General features: G+C 42.0%; 1 protein-coding gene across 2 annotated transcripts in view; it reads left to right on the top strand.

Moving 5' to 3' along the window:
* Positions 1–14,597, top strand: part of LOC116543421 (HLA class I histocompatibility antigen, A alpha chain-like) — a 97,106-nt gene that overhangs the window by 75,121 nt on the left and 7,388 nt on the right. The gene's annotated exons all lie outside the window — the stretch shown is intronic.

The following is a 14,597-nucleotide window of genomic DNA, read 5'->3' as shown; positions in this document are numbered from 1 at the left end:
GGTGTGGTGACTCGGGTGTGGGGAGCTGGGACCCTGGCCCTGTGCAGGTGAGTTGCCAGGTACTTCTGGGGAGGCCACCACCATCTGAAGCCCTGGCAGGTTGGGGTACCACAGAGCCAGCCTTCCTTACAATACCATTTATCCCAGTGGCTCACCAGAAGCCACAGCTACCAGATTAGTTTTGTGTTGACAGAAAATTTTAAAGTATTATGTTACATAATTTTATGATTTTTAACAGGCAAATAAGTCTCTCTGGCAAAGTTACTACTCATGGTAAGTTCTCTGATAAGCTTGTAGATGACCAGATCTGCGGGGTTCCCACCCTCAGTGAATACTGGTGCTTCCCTGCTGGGTCTATTTTCAGGTGCATTTGCCTGTTGGTTGCTTCTATGACTGCTGACCTCATGCCTTCTGGTGGAAGCCATGCTCTTCCTTGCTCACTGAGGGTTGGAAAACTGGAAAATTAAGATAAATAAAGATAGATGGTGACATTTTTTTCTGTATGGGCACTGTCATCACCTGCACTTGAAGGTGAAGCCATGCTGCAGAAGGTACAAAAGGTGGCCACAGTCCTTGGCTGACAAGAGGCCTAGTGGCAATGTGAGCCTAAATGGACGACACTGTGACACAGGACAAGGTGGATTCAAGGGCCCCCTCCCAGCTCAGGGATTGACTGCAGGGCTGAGGGGAACCAGGACTGAGAGGAAGCTGGAGACATGCTGGGGTGGGGCCGGGTGAGAGCCTGGAGAGAGCCTCCACCTGTGCTCACAGGGCCTGGGGGAGACAGACTGAGGATTGGCCACCTGCCCCTCCACTTGCGTCACCATTGTCACCCAGCCACAGTGGCATCCCCGGTGTCCACCAGGCACTTTTCACATGTCTCCTCCTTAACCTGCAGAGCCTTTCCATGAGGTAAGTGTTGGGTTTGCATTTCCAGAGTTGAGGGAAGACTTTGAGCCTGGGAGACTTCATAGGGAGAGTCCTCACTCTATGACTAACACCACAGTTGAGCCCCAGCAGCTTGGACTTTGGAGGTCAGAGTGTTCTGAGCTCTGAGGTGCTCAGGGTTTGCAGTGCTCTGTGCCAGCTGCTCTGAGGCAGCTGTGTGCCTGCTGGTCCTCAAGGATTCCCCACCTGAGACCAGCAGAAGATCAGGATTTCCCAAATTGTCTCTAGCCTTGATTGGTGACATCTCCACTGTTTTAATGAGGCAATAATCACAGCTACCACTTCTGCGGTGGGTGTTGCTGTGTGCCAGGTATTTTTCTGGGTACTTGGCATATGTGAACACACACATTTATAATGGATGCTAATGAAGTATAGGGAGGTTAAGTGACTTGGTCAAAGCCACACAACAGTAAGTAATGGAGTTGGAAATTGTGCTGAGACAGTCTGCTCAAGGGCTCAGGACCTCACTGCTGGCATCATGACAGATACAGAGAGATGACTGGATGTGGGAAGAAGCTGGGGTATGTTGCTTGCACAGGTACACGTGGCCTCTGCAGTAAGCTGGAGCCTGTGGCCACCCAAAGGTAGATTTGTGCATGAGCCGGGGACAGGTTTCTAAAGTGCCAGATGAAATAAGTAGAAGATGATGCACCTGTGTCTTCAACCTTGTCCTCCCCGTCTTTGTAATCTCCTGAGGATGGAGCATCTGTCATGTGCACACTGAAGTTGCACCACACATGCTGGGTAAGTCTCTGCAGCTGTAAGCCCCCAGGGTCCCCTTGAGAGGCAGTCAGCACCTGCAGCTGCGAGGGCTCCACCAGGATGCATTTGAGGACACCAGCTCTTCACTGTCCTTGACACAGACAGTGGGCCCCATGGGACCACCTCCACTCAGGAAGCAACTCAGCCCTGCAGTGTCCCTGATGCCAAAGAACAACTGCTCCTGCTGGTTGTGAGATCTCAGCGGGAGGCTGCTGCAGGCCTTGAGTGAGGGAGGATCAGCTCCCAGAGCCTGGGGTACCGCCAGACAACACTCAAAACAGAGGCTGGCAAATAGTCCCCAAAAGGACCAGGGTCAACATTTTCAACTTTGCCAACCAGTCTCTGTCCCAAAGACTTAACTCTGCCTTGTAGCATGAAAGCAGCCTTCCATAGACATCCTGCTGGTCTCCCCAGACAGGCTGCTCCCAGTACTGGGGGATCAGAAGTAGCATCTGAATGGCCACAGCCATGCAAAGCAGTAGGGTGCAGGCCCAGGTGTCTGTGGCACGGGCTGGGGCTGCAGTTTCTCAGGCAGCATGCACAGGCGTGCTGCTCCCTACAGCTCAGCTTGGCACTAGGAGGAGAGTACCCCTTAAAGCCTGGGGGCCACTGTAGTCTGACTCAGTGTGTTTGACTCCAGAATGGGCTTGGTGCCCATAAACTCAGCACCATTGTGGGCTGCTGACCCACCAGTGCATAGTGCACCCCAGCTGAGCCAGCTGTCCTTTGCCTGCCAGGCCTCAGACCATGCCCAGCCCAACTTGCTGGGGCACAGGGACACTGGAATAGTATTTTAAGAATAAGTTTACTGCATTTGGGGGGCGGGTTTCTTGAATTGGTTCTCTAATCTATTTATATTTAAAGGCACAAACCACGCTTGTGCTAATACTCAAAATATCACCATTGGATAGACCTATCAAATACTTATAACATCTGGGTGACCATGTATTTGAGACCTTAAAAAGACTTTGTTAAACTAGCAAGTGTAAGGTGATTGGCTGATTGCTACCAATTGTGCTGGACAAAATGGGGAAAGAAACAGATGAACTCAGGGCTGCAAACCTCCAGCTCATGAGCCACATAAATCACCTGAAAGTTTCTATGTTTCTTTTGAATGAAATCCTAATCTCCTGTAGTTGCTGGGCTGACATTTCTGAAAAATAAACCCAGAGTCTCATCCTGTGTGTGGTTAAATTACAACACAAAACAAATCCCAATCTCAAAGAATATGTTATTTCAGTGAAGGCATTGATTGGGAATAAATGGGATTGTGAAAACCAGAATGGGGACATCTGGGCAGATCTTGATGTAGCTAAAGATGATGAACTCCTAACTTCTGCTGATAATTATTTGCCAGTTACATTCAACCACATTTAGGGAAGTTAATCCAGCTTTGCCTAATGAAAAGGTAATGGTCTTCTCTGAGGTATTTGTCCTCAAGACCCTGGGATTTCACTCAACATTTAACCCCAACATCCCTCTGTGATCCAGATCAGTAAATAGCCTTGAGTCCTAGCACATCCTGAAAGATGAGGTGGAATATGTCAGTACAATGATTTAGAGAAGCAATGTGACAATGTGTATGAAAAGATTTAGAAATGTTTAAAAGTCTGTGACTTAATATTTATCATTTGAGTAGTATATGAATTTTCTAAAATTCCAAACATAGAAGAATCTTTATATAAAGATGCTTATTAAAACATTATTTACAATGAGACAAAATGAAATCAGATGGATCCAAAAGGAGCTGGGTTACAACATCTTATCTGAACTAGAATGAGGCTTTTAAAAGCGTATAAACTTTATGCAGAATTTATAATATGGAAAACTATTTGTGTATATATTCAAAAAGCAACATTCAAGAGAAACCATAACATATGAATTCAACTTTGTAAAATTATAGCATATATAAAAATATATAGAGAGAAAATTAAAAAATGAAAATTAGCACCACTGACAAGACAGCTCCAGGGACCACCATTTGCACTGCAGTCTACAAAGGTTCAACAATACAATAGCAGTGATTTTTTTTTTTTAATTGAATTTCAGGTTTTGGGTTACATGTGAAGAACATGCAAGATTGTTGCATAGGTACACACATGGCAGTGTGATTTGCTGCCTTCCTCCCCATCACCTATATCTGGCATTTCTCCCCATGCTATCTCTCCCCAATTCCCCACCCCACACTGTCTCTCTCCTATTTCCCCCTGACAGACCCCAGTGTGTGATGCTCCCCTCCCTGTGTCCATGTGTTCTCATTGTTCAACACCTGCCTATGAGTGAGAACATGTGGTGTTTGATTTTCTGTTCTTCTGTCAGTTTGCTGAGAATGATGGTTTCCAGGTTCATCCATGTCCCTACAAAGGACACGAACTCATCGTTTGATGACTGCATAATATTCCCTGGTGTATATGTGCCACAGTTTCCCTGTCCAGTCTATCATTGATGGGCATTTGGGATGGTTCTAGGTCTTTGACAATAGCAGTGATTTTTTAAAGAAAGGCTTAGGTGATGTTTCTACCTGTATGCGCATCTTACAGTCTTCTGTGATCAAATAGAGTTTCACTTTTGTGATATAAAAACATATATTTTAACATTAAAAATGAAACATTTGAAGTAAAATAACAATGAAATGAGGCCAGACTTGGTGACATGCACCTGTAGTCCCAGCTACTCAGGAGGCTGAGGCAGGAACATCGCTAGAGCCCAGAAGTTCAAGGATGTAGCACACTATGATCACAGCTGTGAATAGTCACTGCACTTCAGCCTGGGCAACACAGCAAGACCTTATCTCAGTAATAATAATAACAATAGTAACAGTAGTAGTCCAGATCTTCTTCCTGCCTCAGGCTAAAGTTACTTTCTCATTTGAACCCAAAGGACAGAAATGCCTACTGAGGGCTCCACCGGAGAAAAGAAATGAGTTCTTCCTTCACAATCCATGATTCAATTTTTGGTTATAGAGTTCAGCTGAGCAATAAAGATAACACTAAAAACACCATCAATGTATAGATTACTGATTGTCATATATGTGTACATGTATATATGTGTGTGTGTGTGTGTGTGTGTGTGTGTGTATATATATATATATATATATATATATATGTTTACCACTACTGAAAAGAGGCAGAGGATTCTTCCATTTCATAAATGAAAAGCTGAGCCCCTGAGAACTTTGAGGCTTGGTCTGTGTTCACTGAACGTCAGCCTTGAGGATTAGGAGACACCCAGCCTCCTGCAGAGCCCATCTAAGTATGAGCCACACCAGTGGAGACTCCTCAACTGCTTGAAGAGCAACTGAGATCCAGGAATATCCACACTTCTAGAGGGTCCATATCCAGTGGAATACAATTGAGGGATGTACAAATGGTAGAGCAGAGTCTAGCTACTTCCTTCAGCTGGAAGGAAGGTGGCAGACAGGTGGGTCAGTCAGCTACCTATGAGGTGTATTATGTTCCTAGGGCTGTCTTTCATTCCTCTGCCGAGAACTCCATCCTGCACAGACAAAAACTATATATTCACTGGTAAGCAGGATCCTTTTTAGAAATGCAAACATAACTTCCTTGACATTAAAGCCAAACATTGTCCCTCCCAGTGAATCATTTTATGTGGATAATCTTCTAACTTCCCCTGAAGTTAGCCCCAGAGTTGCATCTGAGCATCTGGATCCAAGACAGAAAGTTCTTTTGGGGTTTGCACCTGGCTGATCTTGGATCATGTTCTGAAATGAGGCTTTCTACTTGCAGAAGAGAAAGGGTGAGCTCTGAATAGGAGATGAAATCCTCAGGGGAAAAGACAGATGGGCAGATTCCCAAGCAAGCTCGGAATATATTTGCCAGCCTCTTTTTTATTGTGATAAAATACACGTAAACACAAAATTTACCATTGTAACCATTTAAGTGTACAATGCAGTAACATTTAGTAGATTCACAATGTTATGTAGCCATCATCACTATAGAGTTCCAGAGCATTTTCATCACCCTGGAAGGAAACTCTGTACCCGTTAAGCAGTCACCTTCCACTCTCCCTTGCCACCAGCCCCTGGTACCATTAACCCAGTTTGTCTCTTTAGATTTGCTGTTTCTGAATATTTTATGCAAATGGAATCATACAATATATGGCCTTTTGTGACTGGCTTCTTTCATTTGACATGTTTTCAAGCTTCTTCCAAGTTGTAGCATGTATCAGTACATTATTCCTTTTATGGTCAAATAATAGTCCATTGCAGAATAGATTACATGTTGTTTATCCATTCATCAGTTGATGGGCATTTTCTTTTAAATTAAATAGAGACAACAAAAGAGGAGTTACAAACCACCCCCCAAAAAAACTTGCTTTTCTATTTACCTATGAAGTTACTTTTAGCTGCGTACTTTTTTGCTTCATATGGATTCAGGTTACTCTCTAATGCCCTTTTATTTCAGCCTGACTCCTTTTAGCATTAATTGGAGAATAGGCTTACCAGAGACAAATGCCATTAGCTTTTATTTGCCTGTGAATGCCTGGATTTCTCCATTATTTCTGAAGGAGAGTTTTGCCAGATATACCACTGTCAGTTGACAGGTTTTTTCTTCTTTCTGAACTTTAAGTTTGTCACGTCAATGTCTTCTGAACTCGTGGTTTCTGAAGAACACTTGGCTGTTAATCTCATGGAGGATCCTTGTACTCAAGGAGTCCCTTCTCTTGTTGTTCTCAAGATGCTCTTTGTCTTTGACTTTTCACAGTTTGATTATAATGTCTCTCAGCGTGGACATCTTTGAATGTATGCTACTTTAAAAGTTTGGGTGTGTTGGATACTGAGGTTCCTGTTTGAAAAAAATTTTGAAGGTTTGGGGCCATTATTTCTTCAAATACTCTTTCTCCCCACTTCTTTCCTCTCCCTTTTGGGGACTCCCAAATGCATATGCTTGATGTTGTCTCTCAGATCTCTTCTGTTTATTTTTTCTTCATACTTTTCCCTTCTGCTTCTCAAATGGGAAAATTTCAATTGACCTATATTTGCTTTTACTGACTCTGCATTCTGCATACTGATATCTGCCCTTGAAGCCCTCCAGTGAATTTTCTATTTTGCTTCCAATACATTTCAGCTTCAGAATTTCCATTTGGCTCCTTTTCACAATTTTTACCTCTGTATTGATTTTCACTCTTTAGCGAAACATAGTTCTCCTGATTTTCTGTAGTAATTTGTCCAGGGTTTCCTTTAGATCTTTGACTATGTTTAAGACAGTTGATTTAAAGTCTTTGTCTAGTAAGTCAGTCCAGTGCTTGGCCTTCTTCAGGAACAATTTCTGCCTATTGCTTTTCCTGTGACGGGGTCATTCTTTCATACACGCATAACTCATGTTTTTTTCTAGCTGAAAACCAGACATTTTCAATATTATAATGTGGTAACTCTGAAAATTACATTTTCTAAACTATTTTTGTATAGACTGTATTCTTTGTTAGTATTATTATTATTGTGTGTGGTCACTGAAGTCTCTATTTGGTTAGCTTCGTGGTCTTCTCGTGTTTTGACAGAGATTTCCTTAAATGTCTTGAGCCAAAAAGAGAAAAAATTCCAATCATTTCATCCAGGGTCTGGGGATGTTGGGATCATGCCTTCAACAGTTAATTAGGCAGTTTACAACTCTGCCTTTGCCTTTACTTCTTGCTTATTGGCATTCAGCTAGAGATGTGAACAAGGGGCCTTCTCAGGTCCCTTGTGAGCATGTGCCCCTCACTAGTCATGTAGAAGGCTGTCTAGGTTCCCAGGAATATGGAAGCTTTCCCAAACCCTACTTCCCCAGAACGTCTCACTCCCAGCATTCTCTTCCAGTCTTTTCTACATATCTATTACTATCCGCAATTGATATTTTTTGCCCTAGATGTAGCTGCTGACTCACTAGCTTTTACCAGGTTTGGTTTTTGTTTGTTCGTTTGTTTGGTTTAATCAAATGCTCTCTGCCTTGGCTGACTGTCTGTCCTGAGACAGATCAAAGCAGGGGGAAAATGCAAACCATTTCTGTTCATCCTTCAGGGAGTTGCCCAAAAGGACCAAAAAAAAAAAATTCTTTGAGAGCAAGATCTACTCAGATCCATCTGGCACCAGGAACCCACACTGGGAACCCAGGCTGCTGTCTTCAAGACCACTGCTGACCTGGAGAGAAAGAAATGGGCCAAGGGTAAGTTGTGATCCCACTAAGCTCTGCTACTGAGTCCCAGTGTTTTTTCTGCATTCACTTGGTTGCTATAAACTTTTGAAAATTTTTCAGAATTTCAATACACTTGATTGTTTGTCAACCCAATGAGAATATCTGCTGGTACCATCCAGGAATCTGTGTTTTAACAGATCTTCTCAAGACTGTGTGTGTGTGTGTGTGTGTGTGTGTGTGTGTGTGTGCTGATGTTTCACAAGCACATTGTCTCTGTGTCATCCCACTTTTTGGGGGCTGGGCTCCTGCAGTTTCCCATATCACCATGTTCTCTGATGTCACTCCCCTCAGCTGCTTTTGAACTGCGCTTCTGCATCACAATTTCTGGCCTGTTAATTGTCTCCAGGAAACCCTTTTACTTGGTAAACACTCATCAAACCCCTACCTTATCCTGTGTACTGTACTCCATGGACTGGAGTCTCAGGAAAAGAAATCAAACTTCCTCAGACCTAATGGATGGCACAGTCTAGGTAGGGATTGGAAGATGGATGAGGAAGTGATAACACAACATAGTAAGGGCTTTACATTATTTTTTCACTTTAGCTCTACATTATTATTTTATAATGACAATATTGATTTACATGTACCTATAATTAGCCATCCATCTTTCTCTTTCTTTCTTTCGTCTTTCTTATTTTCTTTCTTTCTCTCTCTCTTTCTATTTCTTTCTTCTTTCCCTTCCTACCTTTTTTCCTTCCTTCTTTGTTTCTTCTTCTTCCTCCCTTCCTTTTCTTTATTTCTTCCTTTCTTATATTTTTTATGACCTAAATATTTTTAGAGTAGGAATTTTGCAAATAAACCAAGGGTCCTATTAATATTGTAATGTCCTTATTTTGCTCTTCTTCTTGAAAGATGGATTTGCTGGCCACATATGTCTGCTTTGACGTTGCTTTTCCATGAGCTCTTCGATGATGCTCTCTCTTCTGGTTGCTGTGGGTGATAAGGAGAAGTCAGTTACATTCAAACACAGTTGTCTTTCAGATAATCTGTGTTTCTTCTGTGGCTACCTTTAAGATCATCATTTGTCTTTAGCATCTCCAGGGCGGTATGAGTAGATGTTGTTCTCTTTCATTCACAGGTTCATGCATACATTTGCTTAATCTTTAATTCTAATCTCTTTATGGAATGCCTCCTTCCATTTACTCTCTTTCCATCTTCTAAAAGTTTAACTAATGCTAAACCTTATTCAGTCACCATATTCACTGTGAAACCCAGAAGAATAACCTCACAAATCTATCCAAACCCTAAGCCTCAGAACTTTTAAATATGTTACCTTACAGTACAAAAGGGACTTGCAGATATAAATAAGGGTTTGGACTTCGTGATGGGGAGATTATTTTGGATCATCTGGGCAGGCCCAATCTATTACAACTTCTTTTTTATTTTAATTTTTATTATAAGTTCCGGGGTACATGTTTAGGATGTGTAGGTTTGTTACATGGACAAATGTGTGCCACTTTGTGCAGGGACTCCATGAGCAAGCCCTGTGTGGCTGAGTGGCATCATTCATCAAGCCATCTCACCCACCTCATTACAGGGATCCCCACCTCCTTAAAGACCCACTGGTAGATAAATACGCCTCTAAAGATATGGTGGCATCCACACACAACCACTATCTTCTCACATTCTGCCTAGGGCAGGAGGTCTATGTGTACCTCTCTCCTCCACCTCCCAATTTTGCAATTGTATTTTCCCCAAGTTCATGACTGGCCAGCCAAGCCATGAGCCACTGCCCATAACTCATTCATTCATGCACTACTGGGGCGTCATTTCACATCCTCCACCCTCTGTAGGCTTGTTTGGGTTTTGATACCTAGGTTTCTGGCCCAACAGCCATTACAAAAACTGTTCTGGCGTCAGCTCCCAAGCCTACTACTGTTGTTGTAGATTCTCCTCTTTATATGTATTTATTTCCTGGAATTAGAGAAAATTGCATTAATTTTTTCAATGCAGCATTTCCAAGGGTGTGCAATAGGAGTGATTCTTCTTACTGTAGATAGAATTGCTTCAAAATTTCAGACATGTATATTTGAGTGAAGGACAACATGCATGGAGAAAAGGGGACAATCCACAAGTGGGCAGTGGATTTTCACAAAGTGAACACTTCGGCAAACAACACCCACATCAAAGTACAGCAGTCACAGCCTCCCAGAAACACCTTTGGGTCCTACTCAGTCACAAACCACCCTCCACAACCCTAGGGTAACCACTCTTGACTTCTAACGCAGATTAGTTCTGCCAGTTCTAGTTGAATGGCATTAGACAGTGGCCATCATGCCCCTGGGTCTCATCATCTCTCTGTGTGTGTGTTTGTAGCCTACTCACTCCCATGGCTGTCCAATGCTCTACTTTATAAATAGCTCACACTTCTTGTCCCTTCACTGTTGATAGATAATTGTGTTGTATCCAGATTTTACAAATCATGCTGCTATGAATAATATTTTCATATATTTAGGCACACACATACACACATTTCTGTTGGTTTATAACTAGTAGTGCAATTGATGGGCCATAGGTGAGCAAATGCTTGGATTAGTCTCTCAAACAAATAGTAGAAGAGGGTCAATCTCTTTAGAAATGATTCAGATGGTAAATGAGAAAGGAATGGGAGACTGAGACTATAACAACTCTTTTGCAACACATAATGAATTAACAGATTTAGCCATCAAACAGCAATGGCAATTAATAACACAATAAAAGAAAAAAACTAATGTGAGTTTCTTCCTCTTGGTGGAAGAACACAATCCAGTACCATCAAACAAGTGCAAATGAAAAAGAAATCAAGCTGGAAGCTAAGCGAACCTCCATAGCCAATTACCAATTTAGAGGCAATACACACATTCAACTACACCTTGAGGAGCAATCAGCAAACTGCACACTATGGGAAGCTCTACCACACAATGTACATTTCAAGGAAGAATCTATAGAATAAAAGAAAACAAAGTATATTTCTAAAGGTAAAAATTGTAATTTTGGATGAGAAATTATAAAATAGAACAAAGAAGAGATGATTGTAAAAGTCAGGACATGTTTTGATTTGGGAGAGCAAACAGTTTTTTGTTGAGATGAGTCAAATGATAGGACTTCTGGTTTGCCCTGCAAACGTCTATCCCTTGTGGTTAATGGGTGTTTACTTTTTATTAAAGGACACAAATTTTAGACAGTTATTTTTTCCTTTTGGAGTCCTATATTTTATGACACAAAGGCTAATGAAAAAATAATTTAGAGATTATGGTTACTGCTTTGCACAAAGCCTCCTCCCCATCCTCCTCTCTGGACACTGAGCACCCAGAACACCCAGCAGCCCCAGGACCCCCAGCAGGGGTGACCTCACTTCTAGGTGCGCGTGCAGCTCACATCACCAGAGGCAATATGCAGGTCTACTCCTTGACTCCTGGAAGAACCTGATAGAACACAGCTGAGGGGAAGCTAAACTCCTGGAAGAACCTGATAGAACACAGCTGAGGGGAAAGCTTCCCCACCCTCTGCAGGCTCTTGGTCATCAGTGTAGAGAGAGCAGGTCCTCACCTCTCCACAGGCGCCTTTATGGCCAGAGCCTCCTCTCTGCATGGAAAGAAAGGCTTGGCTCTTCCTCTGAACACGGTGACATGGATCTCGCCATAAGTGGAAATGACACCGTTCCTCCCCCAGTAACCTCACGCTTCTTTTGCTTTACAGGAAAGTTGACCCAGGCTGACGTCCAGTGAAGAAAACCCAGGTGTATACGAGGAAGAGGTGGATCTCAGGGCTGTGCGTGATCTGCAAAAGGAAGCGCATGGACCACCAGGTGGCGCTACTGCGCTGCTCCTGCTCCCAGGAGGTGGATGCCCAGGATGAGCTTTGAGGTGAAAAGAGAGATGTCATTGCTCGTCCTCCAGGTTGCAAGTAAAAACCTTCCAGCCCAGCCCATGTCGAGCTTCCTGAATCCTTAATGCTAATGAGGAATGTCTCCTCTCACCTCCCTGAGCTGGGTTTTTAACACTGAGAAAGGGATTTCTAGTTTTAGCATGTCCTGGCTTATTGTGCTGCCAGTAAAATAAAAATACACCTTGAATAAATAATAAATAAAATAGCCCATCGTCAGCAAAGGTTTACAATGTATTTTTTGAGTCAATATCTCACTGTGGCCTGGGCTGGAGTCCAGTAGTGCAATCATAGCTCACTGCAGCCTTAAATTCATGAACTGAAGGGATCTTCCACCTCAGCCTCCCCAATACCTGAGAATACAAGTGCCCACCACCACTCCCAGCTAAGTTTACTTATTCTTAATTTTTTTTAGAGATGAGGGTCTCATTATGTTGTCCAAGCTGGTCTCCAACTTCTGATCTCAATCAATCCTCTTGCCTTAGCATCCTGAGTTGCTGGGATTACAGTTTGAGCTGTTATGCTTGTAATGTACTGACACCATCATGGTTTCCTTCTCCCAGTGTGGACACAGCAGCAGACACCCCTTGTCTCTTGGGTCAGGACACTGGATAGAGTGGAATAGCAAGGCAACAGAGTCACTGCAGAAAGCGCCCACGTGGAAGAGGTCCAGCAGGGAGGGCCAGCTGTCCCAGGGCCACCATATTTAGGGATAACTCCTCTTTCTGGCCAGGACTGTTCTTTGATTACTTTTGTATTCACAGTAGTTCTGAAATCATAGGATGATGAGACTCAAGACTGGCTATGATTTTTTTTTCAAATCATCTCTGAGATTTGTTGATCTTTTGAATGATTTTTTGTGTCTCAACTTCCTCCAGAACTTAACTCATTCTTAGCATTTCACAGTCCACTTCAGTTATTAATGTACTAGTACCCATTAAATATAGAAATCTTGCAACCATTTATCCTCTATAAAATGTCCATCTTTTATGGCATAGATATTATATGTAATATACTCTATGTAGGTTATAAGTCCCACAAGAAAAAACTTTTTCTTATCTTTAAACAGATCTATGTATATAAAGTAAGAGTAAATGGAAGGAGGAAGAAAGACCTTTGCACTTAGCTCAATATTTACCATTTTTGATCATCTTTATCTTTTCTGATAATTTTATTTTCCACCTGGTTTCATTTGCCTCTAGCCTGAAGAATTTTCTTTACCAATAATACTGTGCAGATCTTCTGGTGACAAATTCTCTTAATTTTCTTTTACCTGAAATATCTCCTTATTTTGCCTGTCCTTGAAGGATATCTGTCCTGGATATAGAATTCTTAGTTGACCTTTTTTTCTTCCAGATATTTAAATATGTTACTCCACTTTTTTTGTTTGTTTGCTTCTATGGTTTCTAGTAAGAAGTCATTGGTCAGGACAAGAGGAACAGAAACCAAAACTGGGAAAATAACATGGTAGACCTGAAACTTATCATACTGATAGTGACAAAAACCTACATGAATCAACAGTCCAATGACGGGTAGAGATTGTGTGAATTGGTTTTAAAAAAACCACACACACTGAACCTAACCATATGCTCTTTCCAGACATGCACTTTTTTTTTAAATTTAACATTTATTTTTAGTTAAGGGATACACGTGCAGGTTTGTTATATAGGTAAACTTCTGTCATGGGGTTTTGTTGTACAGATTATTTCTGTACCCAGTAGTACCCACCCAAGTATTAAACCTTAGTACACATTAGCTCTCTTTCCTGATCCTCTCCCTTCTCGTACCCTCCACCCTCAAGTAGACTCCAGTGTGTGTTGTTCCCCTCTACATGTCCGTGTGTTCTCATCATTTAGCTCCCACTCATAAGTGAGAACATTTGGTATTTGATTCTCTGTTCCTGCATTAGTTTGCTGAGGATAATGGCCTCCAACTTTAACTGTGTTCCTGCAAAGGACATGATCTCATTCTTTTTATGGCTGCATAGTATTCTATGGTGTACATGTGCCACATTTTCTTTATCCAGTGTACCATTGATGGACATTTAAGTTTGATTCCAAGTCTTTGCCATTGTAAACAGTGCTGCTATGAACATATGCGTACATGTAAGACAGGAGTTTTCTTTTTATATTTAATTTATTTTATTTTACTTTAAATTCCAGGATACATGTGCAGAATGTGCAGGTTTGTTACATATGTATAGTCTGCCATGGTGGTTTGCTACACCTATTGACCCATCCTCTAAGTTCCCTCCCCTCATTCCCCACTCCCAACAGGCCCTGGTGTGTGTGGTTCCCCTCCCTGTGTCCATATGTTCTCTTTGTTCAGCTCCCTCTTAGGAGTGAGAACATGTGGTGTTTAGTTTTCTGTTCCTGTGTTAGTTTGCTGAGGATGATGGCTTCCAGCTTTATCTGTGTTTCTACAAAGAACGTAAACTCATTCCTTTTTATGGCCATGTAGTATTTTATGGTGTATATGTACTACATTTTCTTTATCCAATCTATCACTGATGGTTTCCATGTCTTTGCTATTGGAAATAGTGCTACAGTAAACATATATGTGCATGTGTCTTTATAGCAGAATGATTTACATTCCTTTGGGTATATATGCAGTAATAGGATTGCTGGGTCAAATAGCATTTCTGGCTCTAGATCTTTGAGGAATGGCCACACTGTCCTCCATAATGGTTGAACTAGTTTACATGCCCAACAACAGCACAAAAGTGTTCCTATTTCTCCAGAGCCTTGCCAGCATCTATTGTTTCTTGACTTTTTAATAACTGCCATTCTGACTGGTGAGAGATGGTGTCTCATTATGGTTTTGATTTGCGTT

This window comes from Sapajus apella, unplaced genomic scaffold (genome assembly GCF_009761245.1).
Source record: "Sapajus apella isolate SASKATOON/1434 unplaced genomic scaffold, GSC_monkey_1.0 scaffold188, whole genome shotgun sequence".
Lineage (NCBI taxonomy): Eukaryota > Metazoa > Chordata > Mammalia > Primates > Cebidae > Sapajus > Sapajus apella.
This window is presented reverse-complemented; position numbering and strand designations above follow the sequence as displayed.